The 12,696-nt window shown below is 35.1% G+C and overlaps 1 protein-coding gene across 19 annotated transcripts in view; it reads right to left on the bottom strand.

Moving 5' to 3' along the window:
* The window catches only part of Pcca (propionyl-CoA carboxylase subunit alpha), a 399,147-nt gene that overhangs the window by 138,653 nt on the left and 247,798 nt on the right, over positions 1-12,696 (bottom strand). The gene's annotated exons all lie outside the window — the stretch shown is intronic.

The raw sequence follows: 12,696 nt of genomic DNA, 5'->3' as shown, positions 1-12,696 counted from the left end.
ACAGTATACAGAAAATTTCTTCCAATGTAGCTTCATATACTCTACTCTCCTTTATCCTCTGTCACACAAAATTGGACCCATATATATTTCGTACCCAAGTTAGATTTGTAATTAATGCATTATACAGTTACCTTATAACTCAGAAAAAAGAGACCAGCTCTTACAAATTAAAAATACATTTATACTATTTTTTATATTTACAAGTGTAGTTATCTTCACTAGTGGTTTCTATACCTGCAAGTACATTTAACTGTACAGTATCTTTCATTCTAGCCTGAAGAACTTCCATTTAGATTTCTTGTACAGCAGGTCTGCCTCAATTAATTCTCTCAGGTTTTGTTTACTTGGAAATGTGTTCATGCTACCTTCATTTTTAAAGGACAGCTTTGCTAAATATAAAGTTCTTAGGATACATTTTTTCCAGTCATTTTATTTTATTTTGGTACTGGGGATTGAACTCTGATCCTTGCACTTGCGAGGCAGGCGGCAGAACTACTGGAGCTAAATCCCCAGCCCTTTCCCAATCATTTTAAGTAGGTCATTCTATTCTTTTCTGACCGCCTTTATATCTGTTAGGAAGTGAGCTCCTGCCAGGGAGTTTATTCTACCTGGCGTTACCAAGATTCTTAAATGTGTAGACTAATGTTACTCATCAAATTTGGGTAAATTTGACCATAATTTCTTCATCTTCTGGGACTCTCAGCACATCTCTATTAGTAAATCTAAATGCATCCTTTTAGTTCTCCAAAGCTCTGTTCATTTTCCTTTCTGTTCACATAGTGGATATGTTCACACTGATTTTTTGGTTTTTTGAGGCAGGGTCACCTTGAACTGTCAGCAATCCTCTTGCCTCAGCCTCTTCAGTGCTGGGATTACAGGTGTGCACCACCATGCCTGGTGAAAGATTGATTCTGCCAGTTTGAATCTACTACTGAGCACATATAATGTTCTTTTTCATTTTAGGCATTGTGTTTTTCACTTCCAAAATTTTTATTTGCTGTTTTATCATTTCTATCTCCACAGTGATATTTCTATTTTGTGAGTCATGGTTGCCATGCTGTCTTTTAATTCTTCATACCTTACTTCACTTAGCTGTTTAAACATATTTGTAACAGGTTATTTATTCTAAGTAATAAATCCAATATTTAAACTGCATCTTGGAGAGTTTCTATTGACTTCATTTTATCCTATGATTGGCTTCTTTCCATAACTTTTGTTCAAAGTGGACATTTTAGATAAAATCATGTAGCAAACCTGGAAATCTCCTTGTCCTCTCCAGGACAATAACCTAGACTTTTACCAGGCACTCAGTAGAGTGCCAAAGTCTATGTTTAAAGTGTTTAAATTCTGCCTATTTGATTTTTAAGGTTTCCAAAGGGCAGAAACTATTTTAACCCAGTCTAGGCCAAAGCATCTTATCACATGGATCATTATTTGTTATTTTTGGAATGATCTAATAACTCATTCTAAGGTAAAGGGTTGTTCTCATTAAAAGATATATGGAGAGGGCTGGGGATTTAGCTCAGTGGTTCCGCCGCCTGCCTCACAAGTGCAAGGTCCCGAGTTCAATCCCCGATACCAAAAAGAAAAAAAGAAAAAGATATATGGAGAAATTTACTGAAAAACAGTGACCTTTGTCATTGGTAGATGGTCTGGACACTGGTGATCTAGATCAATGTTATCTAGATCCAGGGTCATTAGATATATATGAGCATTCAAGATATCAAATTAGGCCAGGGATGTAGCTCAGTGGCCCCGCACCTACCTGGCAAGTGCAAGGTCCTGAGTTCAGTCCCTGGTACCAGAAAAAATTAAAAAAAGTAAAATAAAATATCAAATTAGTGTGATGCACTGTGAGTAACCAAAAATTCCAAAGAGAATCAAATCAAGGGTGAAGTGAATGAAAAAAAGTATTTTTTAAACTTAAAAAAGATGGTTAAAAAGAAAGCTTAATATACTCACTTCGGCAGCACATATACTAAAAAGAAAGCTTTTCCTATAAATTAATGTGAAACAGTTTATCCTATAGATTAATGTGAAAGCTTCAGTGATTGTACAATGGAACATAAGACACTTAAACAGCTACTATACTATCTTTCAAAACAAAAATGCTTACAAACAACGTGGTTTACTATTCTCCACTCGCTTTCTTAAACATGTATTTATAGGCTTCAGTATCTTCCAAATTTCACAGAACTTATTCATAGTATAAATTTCAGTGCAAATATTACTTGGGATAAAGGTGAAAAGGTAGCTCTCTCTATAAGGAAAATTCAAACCAAGTCAATTAAAAGAATCAAGATTTAGGGGCCGGGGGTTTAGCTCAGTGGTTCCGGCGCCTGCCTCACAAGTGCAAGGTCCCAAGTTCAATCCCCGGTACCAAAAAAAAAAAAAAAAAAAAAAGAAACAAGATTTAAACATATGCGCTTTCATCATTATTAAATTCTTTATTTTAAGGAAAGGTAGCACTAAAATAAACTGATGACACATGTTAATGAATATAATGCAAAAACAGTCTCCTAGAATAGACTTTTATACTCACTCTCGTATACATCATTACTTTATCTGTCATCAAATACATACGTCAAATAGAGAAATAGAACATTATAATAAAAAATCAAGTAATATCTTGAAAAGATGTATTTTCCTATTTGTACCAATCCATTACTCTTTTAAATTTTTTATTTATCTCACTGACAAATCTAAGTCAATTTTAAATCCTTTTTTGGAACAAGGCTGAACATAAATATATACAAATATTGCTCCATTACCTACAGAAAATTGCTTTACACAGATCGGCTAACTTGGATTTTTAATAATAATCTTTGTATTATGTAAATTAATCTTTTGACATTTTATTATAAATGCACTGATGGTGTTGATTTAGTTTCAATTCAAAAATCAAGGATTTCATTACCCTATAAAACATATCCAGAGTTCAAAGTATTTAAGGGGGGTTAAACAAAATGCAAAAATTTAATGCAACATTAAGCATGTGAAATAAAAACTTGATTGCCTAAAGAAAGCATGCTATGCTGTTACCCTGGTGACAGGTTAAAAAAGGGATTGTGAGCTGAATAGCTGTATGATATGAAATTAAAATGTTTCACATTGAACAATCCAAAATGAATTGGGAAAGGTTAGAGTACAGGAGAGAGAAATCAATTCTCCAATGGCAATGGTGAATGGGAAAGAAGTATGAATAGGATTTGCCAGTGGGGTGCAACAGCTGCCAAATATCCTGCAGCCAGAGAATTACAATAATACTGATGAAGTGTGCAAGAGCTTTTGGAATCATTGCAGGGAACAGAGAAATTCTCCTACAATAACGAGGCTATTCTGTCTCCCATTCAGCTCTTATACTACAATCAAATTAAAGAAAAATATTTTAAAATTAATTTAGCCAAAAATTTATAAATCTGCTATTTTATCTACTTAATCAATATTTTGTGCTTAACATCATCAGCGTTCTAAATCATCCAAGATACAATCATTAAGTAACTGAAACTATCATAACAGAGACAGTAAAAAGTAAGGGAAGCTTAAAGGAATATGATTAACATTTTCTTTCCTCTTGCTGCTTTTAGGGGACTTGCTTGCTCAAATTAGAGTACATTATTTCCAAAGACATAGCACACCTATGTATATCTGTAAATATATACTCAAGTATTATATAATAGTTATGAAAACATCAAATTCTTTTGATGTGGCTTATTCTGAAAATCTGAGAATACACATGAAACAAATATATAAAAGTTGTTTTATTTTTATATGTGGTATAAACAAGTTATAAAATGGCATATCCTTTTAAATTCAAAAGACATTTAAATTTAAAAGCCAATATGCTATGGTGCAAAAAATATTAGCTTTTCCTTGGGAATTATTTTCACATGGCTACTTCTTTTTTCTATATTCCTTTGCCCAGTTACTGTTTAGTGGTTAAGATCATATTTTAAAACCTGAAATTCTATTGTACAATTGAAAAATTATAACAGGTGAATGAATTATGTATCTGAAACCAGGAAAGGTTACTGTTTTGTTTTTTTTTAATGGCAAGAAAAAACCCCAGATAACTGCAGGTAGTAATCACTAAGACACTGATTCACCATTTTATCAGGAAGCCAGATGAGGAAAGAAAATACAATACTGATGAAGATACAGCAATAGCACACAAAGAAAAGTCAAGTGAATGTAATTTCCCCTTCTGCAACTGTGGTTGAAAGAGTTAAACTGACCCCAGGCTGTGTGGCCAGTCAAGATACCTGTTATGTTCCACTAAGTCTGAGCACTCCAGATAGCCAAGAAAATCCTCCACATAAGTGAATGCTTCATTTTAACCTTTTGTGCTGAACTGTTTTCGTTAATATCACAGACTATTGTGAAGGTATTCCATTGTTTGAGTCTTTAACTTCTTCTCAGATATCATGACAGAAATTAGAAGGATAAAGTAAAATCCATGATCTCATGCAATTCAGATAGTATCAAAGCAGAAGATTTCAGTAGTCATCTGATCTAACACTACCGTTTTTCAGAGGGGGAAAATGAAGTCACAAGTTGCACCACTTCAGCCCAAAGGCCTGTAGACCTTGAAACACAGCAATGTAGCTGGGACTAAGCTCCTGACCCCAGATGCCTCACTCCATGCTGGGTCTACTCACTGCACCATGCAAGTGCTCAGACAGCTCGGTACCAGGCGAAGGGCCAAAAGAACTAAAGGTGACTCTGTGAACTTCTTACCCCAAATAACTGACCAAAGGAAATGCCATAAATAAAATGAGCTATACAGTATTCAGTGTATGCATTTTCAGCATTTAGGAGCTGTGGGGCACAAAACTGGACTCTACAATGCCAATGAACATCACCATAGCACAGCCTCCTGCATATTAATTCTCTGGATTTATCAATTCCATCAGAATAAGATTTTCTATCATATAGTAATTTTCTACATGCTAATGCAGAATTTTTGAAGATCACTTTCTTAAGGAGCATTTAATATGGCAAAATGTTGACAGTATAATAGTATATTTTCAAAACTGACACCCTTTTAACTGGAATGGCCATTTTCTGTAAAATCAAAGTAAGAAATAAGGCTTTATGTGTAACAGATGGTAAAACATAAATCCTCAAAAGAGTTGCCAGTAAATGTACTCTCCAGTTTCTCTCATTCTATTCTTTCTTGAACTCCAACCAATCCAACTTTAACCCCCACATCACATGTGCCACCAACAACTGCTTGTGGAAGGTCTCCTATGACCATCATTAAATTCATTAATTTTGTATCACAGTTGCTATAGTGCAGGTGAACTCCTACCTCCCTACTACCCTTTCCTCACTTGGCTACCTGAACTCACCCACACTGTTTTCACTCTCCTCTGCTGCTCCTTCTCACTCTCCTTTGGTGGATCCTCCTCATCTTCCAGACTTATGAATGTTGAAGTGTCCCAGGCCTCAGGCCTAGACTAGTGCTACCTCTTACCAGTTTCCTGGCCTCTGCTTTTACTTCCTTATAATCATTGACTACTGTATAGCCAGTAAGATCTTGTTTTTTTGTGTTTTGGTTTTTTCCAGTACCAGGGATCAAACTCAGGACCTTGTGCTTGTGAGGCAGGCATGGCACCATGGAGCTAAATCCACAGCCCCAAGATCTTAATACTATTTTTTGGTACCAGGGATCGAACTCCGGTCCTTGAGCTTGCGAGGCAGGCAGCAGAACCACTGAGCTAAATTCCCGGCAAGATCTTGTTAATATATCTGTCACAAATATCTTTACTCAAAACCTGCAGGCCAGGGATTTAGCAGATTTAGCTCAGTAGTGCCACTGCCTCGCAAGCCCAAGGTCCTGAGTTCAATCCCCGGTACCAAAACAAAACAAAAAAAACCACCTGCAGTGGTTGGCTCCATTTCATTCAGAGTAAAAGCTTGAGTTCTACACCCTGCCTAACACAGTTGTGTCTCCTATTACTACAAAATTTGCTTACTCCAAATTGCACTGGCCTCCTTGTAATTATTTTAACTGCTAAGCATACTTCAACCTCAGGTCCTTTGCATTTGCTGTTTTCCCTGACCAAAGGGTATTCCCCTTGACATCTACGAGAGTTATTCCTTTCCTCATATAGACCTATCTTCTAATGTTAATCTTCCCATCAAAACATTCTCTGCTGCTCAAATTAAAATCTTAACTATCCACCTTCCACCCTAATGATGTCCTATATCCCATTTCTATTTTGGTCTTCCTTAAAATAACCACAACAATGATCGTTACTTGACATATTACAGATATTACCGACCTGTTTTATCTGATCATCCTCAACTTGAAGGTAAGCTCCTGAAGACAGGAGTTTAATTTACTTTCTTTTAATAATTTTGTGGTAAATTATTTGGATTTTCTAACTCAAATTCTTATGATATTCAATAGGAGTCTTTGAAAGCCATATGATTAAATTTAATATTTATATCTGATTCACTTTTTAAAAATAAGAAATGGAAAAATATATTCTTAATTATAAGAAAGAACATTTTAAACCAACAGCTATCATACCTATTGGTATTAAAAAGGTCAAGGTATTCCAGTTAGAAGTGAAATTAGTACATGAGGTATGATCAAAATATACAGTAAAAGACACATTGCCATTAATCCTCCCCCTCATTTCAAACACACCATATCCCATTGTTCTTGTCACTTTCTGAAGCAGTTCTGGAAGTTCTCTTTCCTGAGTGTCTTTATGAAGCATGATGAGAATAAGGTGAATGCTGCTGCCAAGTACTACCATAGAATAGAAAGGCAGGCTCAAAGAAAGCAAAAGGACCATGAAAAGTAAATGATTTAAATCAATTCAGGACATTAAGGCAGCCTTGATAGCATCAACTAAACACTCAAGAAAGGGACTTCTAAGGCTGGAATTTAGCTCAATGGTTTCACTGCCTGCCTTGCAACCACAAGGTCTCGAGTTCGATCTCCAGTACCAAAGAAAGAAAGAAAGGGACTTCTAGAATTGCTTTGGAAAGTGGCAAGAATGATGGGATAAGTTTGTCAAAGGGCCGAGGAGTATTTTGAGAGGGATTAATAAGCACAGTGTCTTTTACTGTACTAAATGTTTAAAAATTTAAATATTTATTGTATTTTTATCACACTTTTAATATATCACTATCCCTGCCCCTTGAAACAAAATCTTTATAGAGACAGGGTGACAGTTAACTGATGTGTCAACTTGAGTAAGAGACACCCAACTAAAACACCCAACTAAATTGGATCGGCAGAGTTTTGGGTGTGGAAGGCCCACTCCAAAGAGGACCGTGGCCAGAATGGTATAAAAGGGAAATGAAGAAGGAAGGCTACCTTCTGATCTTCAAAGGAGCGTCAGTCTTCACCATCACCTTGGACATCGTCTCCTAGCTTCCAAACTCTTCAATCTTCCAGTGCAGACCCTTCAGCTTCCTGATACAGACTCACATGGGACACTATAGTGAGCTGCAGGCCTTCATTTGGATCCTTCGGATCTCCAGGGCACAGGCAGATCTTTTGCACTCTTCCACACCCAACTTGCAGGTGGCCATTGTAACCCTATCTTGTAAATTCTTATATATTTGTATATCTTGCATTAAATCTGTTTCTCTATTATGCACTGAGATAGAAGGGAGGGAGGGAAGAAGGGGAGAAAGGAAGAAAGGAAGAAGGAAGCAAGGAAGGAAGGAGAGAAAATTGGAGAGGGGCAGCTAGAGAGCACTGTGTTAAGTATTCTGTGTCTCATCTGACATTAACAGAAACTCTTTATGAACTATTATGACTTCCACATTACTGATAAAGAAACTGAGATCAACCTAGGTTAAATAATTTATCTTAAGATAACAGCTAGGGATTAGTAGAACCAGAGAAAAATCCAAGTCTCTGACACAAAAGGCTGTCCTCTTATACAACAAGATATATTGAAGTTCTAGCCAACAGAAAAACAGTAGAAAAATAAATATGACTCAAAGAAAGAAGACATGGAGTCGTTAACTGAAGATGTAATGGTTACTTTAGTGGATTATTGAATGCCAAAAAACTAGTCCAAGACAATCACGACATTCTAATTCTCTCTGCAATGACTGGTTTAGGAATAGGCAGGCAGTCCACTTGTGGTCACTAAGAACCAAGAGGTAAGAGGCTGGTAATTTCTGGGCAAGGCAAGGTTTTCTCACTTAAAGATAGATATAACCTTCTGAGCCTTACATTATCTAAACTTGACTCCTGCAATGTCCATAGCAATCTTGCTATAGGCTTACAATGAAGTGCAGGCTCAGAAGAAAGCCAAGTCAGGAGAACCACAGATAAGTAGGAGGTGGAGATTAACACACCCAGCCTCCTCCTTTGCATCCTCTGAACCTCTTGCTCAATGTGACATGACAAGTGTGTCAGTCCGAACCAAGATTTTTATAACCTGTACCCAGAAGCTAACCACATAATGCAGGAGGCTATACTATTTCCTCCTCTAGAAACCTACTGAAAAGTTCTCATATTTGATTTTTTTAAATGTAAGAATTCTTATAAAGGAAATACAAATATCACAGTAGTTAGATCAGAAACAGGGAGTAGAATGGTAGTTACCACAGGGGGTGTTCAATTGATGTAGAGCTTAAAGAGATCCAGAGATCTATTGCAAAACACCGCACATATACTTAATACTACTGACACACACTTACAAATGGTTATGATGGTAAATTATAAAGTTTTTACTACAATAAAAAAGAAATACCATTAATTCTACTCATCAATAATAATAAATGTATTTCAAATAGATTAAAGAGTAAAATATTGCTAGTTTCTTAATTATTCACTTATAAATGTTTAGGATTCTGAATGCATCTCTGAGGAATAGTGTAAAGGGTGAAAGAAGAAAAAGAAGAAAACTTAATAAATTTACTACATATTCACAATAAAATATTTTCATAAAACCCATAGTCAACATTTACTTTCAAACACCTTGAAATATATTTAATGTATGAAAACAGGTAACATTTCCTTGCTGCCACAGCATGGCTCAGCCCTGGGGATTGATCTATCAAAGGGAGCTGGGGTCTTACTCTGAGCCCTACCCCTTGCCTAATTCTTAAAACACTCAAAGTATATCCTCCGCTAAGGGGAGAGATTTGTTCATCAACCATTCCACTACCAGGAAAACTGGCCTGCCCAACACTAGAAATGATTATCATAATAGTAAATTAAAGAGCTTAGCAGAAAATCAATAATCATGGAATTAGGGAGATTGGGAAACAGAGTGTAAGAAAGGGTGGAGGAAAGAACTACAAAACTTAACAAAAGAAAGGAATAGTTGCAGAAAAAAACATGAAGAAAGAAAGAAGTAAATCAATCTGGTGAAGGCAGAATGGCATTCTCACTAGTGTATGAGAAGCCTGGAGTGGCGGAGATGGCCTTGAGCCAGGCCAGGGGAAATTAATTCTGATTCTCAGAAAGGTAAATCTTGATCTATAAACACTTGGATTTAAAGAAAACACGAATTTTGAACAAAAATACAGATTACTGAAAGATCTAAAATGTTATTATCTTTATTATTTTTTCTATTATCAATTACTGAAATAAATTATTATACCAAACCACAGTGCCAACAAAACCATCTTAGATTCAAATAATGAAGTGACTGTTTAATACAGCCTTAAATGATTCATTTCTGTGGATGAAAGTCATTTTTTGTGGGGTATGTCTATGTTTTCTTTTTGGTGCTGGCGAATGGACCCGAGGGACATGCTAAGCACACACTCTATCACTGAGCCAAGCCACACCTCAAGCCCCCAAAACACTAAAGAAAAGAATGATTATAGTGTATGTGCTAAGGGAGCACAGAAAAGAATGATTATAAAGAAAAATATAACTCCACAGTAAGTCAGCATATATGTAAAAAACTTATATTCACCAAATTTCTTTTATAGTCATCCTAAGAAAAACTGCTATTGTTTCTACATTAACTTTTTTTCCCCCTAAAATGCTCCACTATCACTTTACTATCCAAATACTGTGGGTACATATTATTGTCTTTTTCCAAGTCATAAATGATGAAAGAGTAAAACCCACAGAGAAATTGAGAAAATAAGATCAGTAGCCAAAACAAGCAAAACAGAGGAAAGGCTGTGGGCTACTGGTCTGAAAGTAAAAACATTACATGAACACATCCACAGCAGAGCACTGTGGAGCCACTCCATTCCCAATCCAATTATGAAAACGTGACTCAGAAGTCAAAATGTGAGGACTCAAACACCATACATCAGCTTTGATGAAGTATGTTCAGAGACCTCTTTAGCAAGCAAGCAAAAATAACAATATTCACACTAGCTAAAGAAAACTGTGTTTTGTCCACAAGATCAAATATATTCTGCTGGATACTGTAGATGTCTGCTGTTACGGGTTGTATTAATTTTACGATAATCTGGCCTACTCAGTAAGTCAGAAGCTCAACAGGAAATAAACTCACCAAAAGTGAACTCAACAAAATTTTGTTTTGTAGGAAATATACGCACAAAATCTGTCTAACTGAAATTTTGACCTGTATATTTCATTAATAGAAATTTTCTAACTTCCAAAAGACAATTCAAAAATAATATATTTTAAATTATTAGTATAACAATTATCAAATTTATAATTTTAGAGAGAAATTATGCAAAAGACACATAAAGGAAGATGAAGTCAATAAGAAATATACTGAAAGTAGCACCAAAAGCAAACATGAAAGGCATACTTTCTGGGATTAAGGAAATATTCAATATTTTTACAGACCATCCATTTGTTAAAACTATACAAGTAACATTTGTCTCTTTGTGTATGTAAATTTTACCTGAAATAATCAACAAGTTAGTAAAGTAAGGACTAAGTAGAGATAAAGATGAAAAAAGGGAAATGCATTTTTTTATGGTTGTGAAGCTGGGTAATGAGTATAAGGGAACATACAGAATTCTGGGTTTTTTTGCATAAGTTTAAAATTCTGTATAATAAAAAAATTAAAACTTAAAAAATGTTTCCAAAGAATATTTAATGAACAGAAGAAATATTCATAAATTTTTAAAAAATCAAATTATATTTCCAGTTTGAATCTAGTTATGTAAAGTGTATCTACTACATGTATGTACACTACAAAAATTTGTATACTTCAAAGGGAGGATATCAAGATGCTAAAAGTGATTACTGCAGAACAGTGGGATTACAGATAATTTTTATCCTTTATCTTTCAGAGTCTTACCTGGAATAAGTCAGCACCTCGTGAAAATAACATACAGTTTCTTAAAAATCAAACCAATTGATCTTTAGCTACACTTATAACTTCTAAATAAGAAAGGTTCAAATAACTGAAAGTAAGGCAATCATGATATAGAGATTGCATTCATCAGAAGAATAACAAAAAATAATGCAAGGTATGAAATTCAGGTTCCAAAACCAAAGCTAGGACCTCTTCAGCACACATGTTCAATAGCCTTGGTGGAAACAGAGCCATAATGATGAAAAGATTCTTTGTGTTTCCCCAAAACATAGCCACTAACCACATGTGGTTACTAAGCACTTGAAATATGGCTACTTGACTGGCTTTTAGTTTACTTTTAATAGCCATCTGTGGCTAGTGGCTATCTGTTGCCTGGAAATTTTCATTCTTTACCTTTTTAAACCAAAACAAAACAACCAGCAGATTCATGGTCATACTGACCATTTCCCCCTCCTTCCAGTCACGGAGTAATTCACTAATATTTGGTATCCTTTCATTTCTCCCTAGATATCTACCAAACCATAACTTTAAAAAAAACTGCACATTAGGATTCTTGTACTTTCTCTTGAGAAACAGAACAAATAAAGCATAGTAGCCATAGAAGATACTCATATAACCTAAATCCAATGGGTTTCTCTTCTATTTGCTTCCTCAGGGATAATGTTTCTAGTTTGTGCTTTTCAGAGCTATATGGTCACCTCCTCCATTTTTTTCTTTTAATCTTTGTTCATCTTCTTTTGAAAAGCAAAAGGAAAATAAATAGAAGTACCATAATGTTATCAACAGTATGACTCCCTCCTACAAGGATTAATCTGGCAAGTGTATCTCCATAACTAATAAATAATCCGCTAACTTTGAACCATGAGTGCCACTGACATTTTGTTTTTACTTACCTTGGTATAAACCATGTTTCCCCTTTCACCTGGTCACTTGGGAGCTAAAAGGTATAGTCAGGGTTTGCAAACAGCTATCTCAACCTGATGTTAATTCCTTCTTGAAACTTACAGTTTCTAATATAGATATATAGATATATAGATCTCTGCATAGGCTTATTCCTAATTTAATACCACACCAAATCTCAAAAATTTTTTCAACACTAACAAAGTAATGAAACAGAAATAATATAAACTACTTAAATGGATTTCCCATCAGATATTAGAATACCTTCTTACTCCTTCTCACATCTGAATTAAAGAGATTTTCATCCTTTTTTCCTTTCTGGATTTTAAAAAACTTGTTTGAACACAATATATATGCAATACCATATTTAAACAATGTAACTTTATTATAGTTCTCCAAAGATCCACAAAAAGATCTAATACTGAAATCAACCAGATCTTTTATTTCAGATGCAGATTAGACCATAAATATTTTCTGCTCATTTATTCTGTTTTGTTGGAGATTTTTTTGGTTTTGTTTTTGGTACCCGAGACTGAACTCAGGACCTTGCACT

Source organism: Heterocephalus glaber, unplaced genomic scaffold (genome assembly GCF_053883595.1).
Source record: "Heterocephalus glaber isolate CG9 unplaced genomic scaffold, H.glaber_assembly_v1.0 deba00001579, whole genome shotgun sequence".
Lineage (NCBI taxonomy): Eukaryota > Metazoa > Chordata > Mammalia > Rodentia > Bathyergidae > Heterocephalus > Heterocephalus glaber.
The sequence above is the reverse complement of the archived record's forward strand: the minus strand, read 5'-3'. Positions and strand labels throughout refer to the sequence as shown.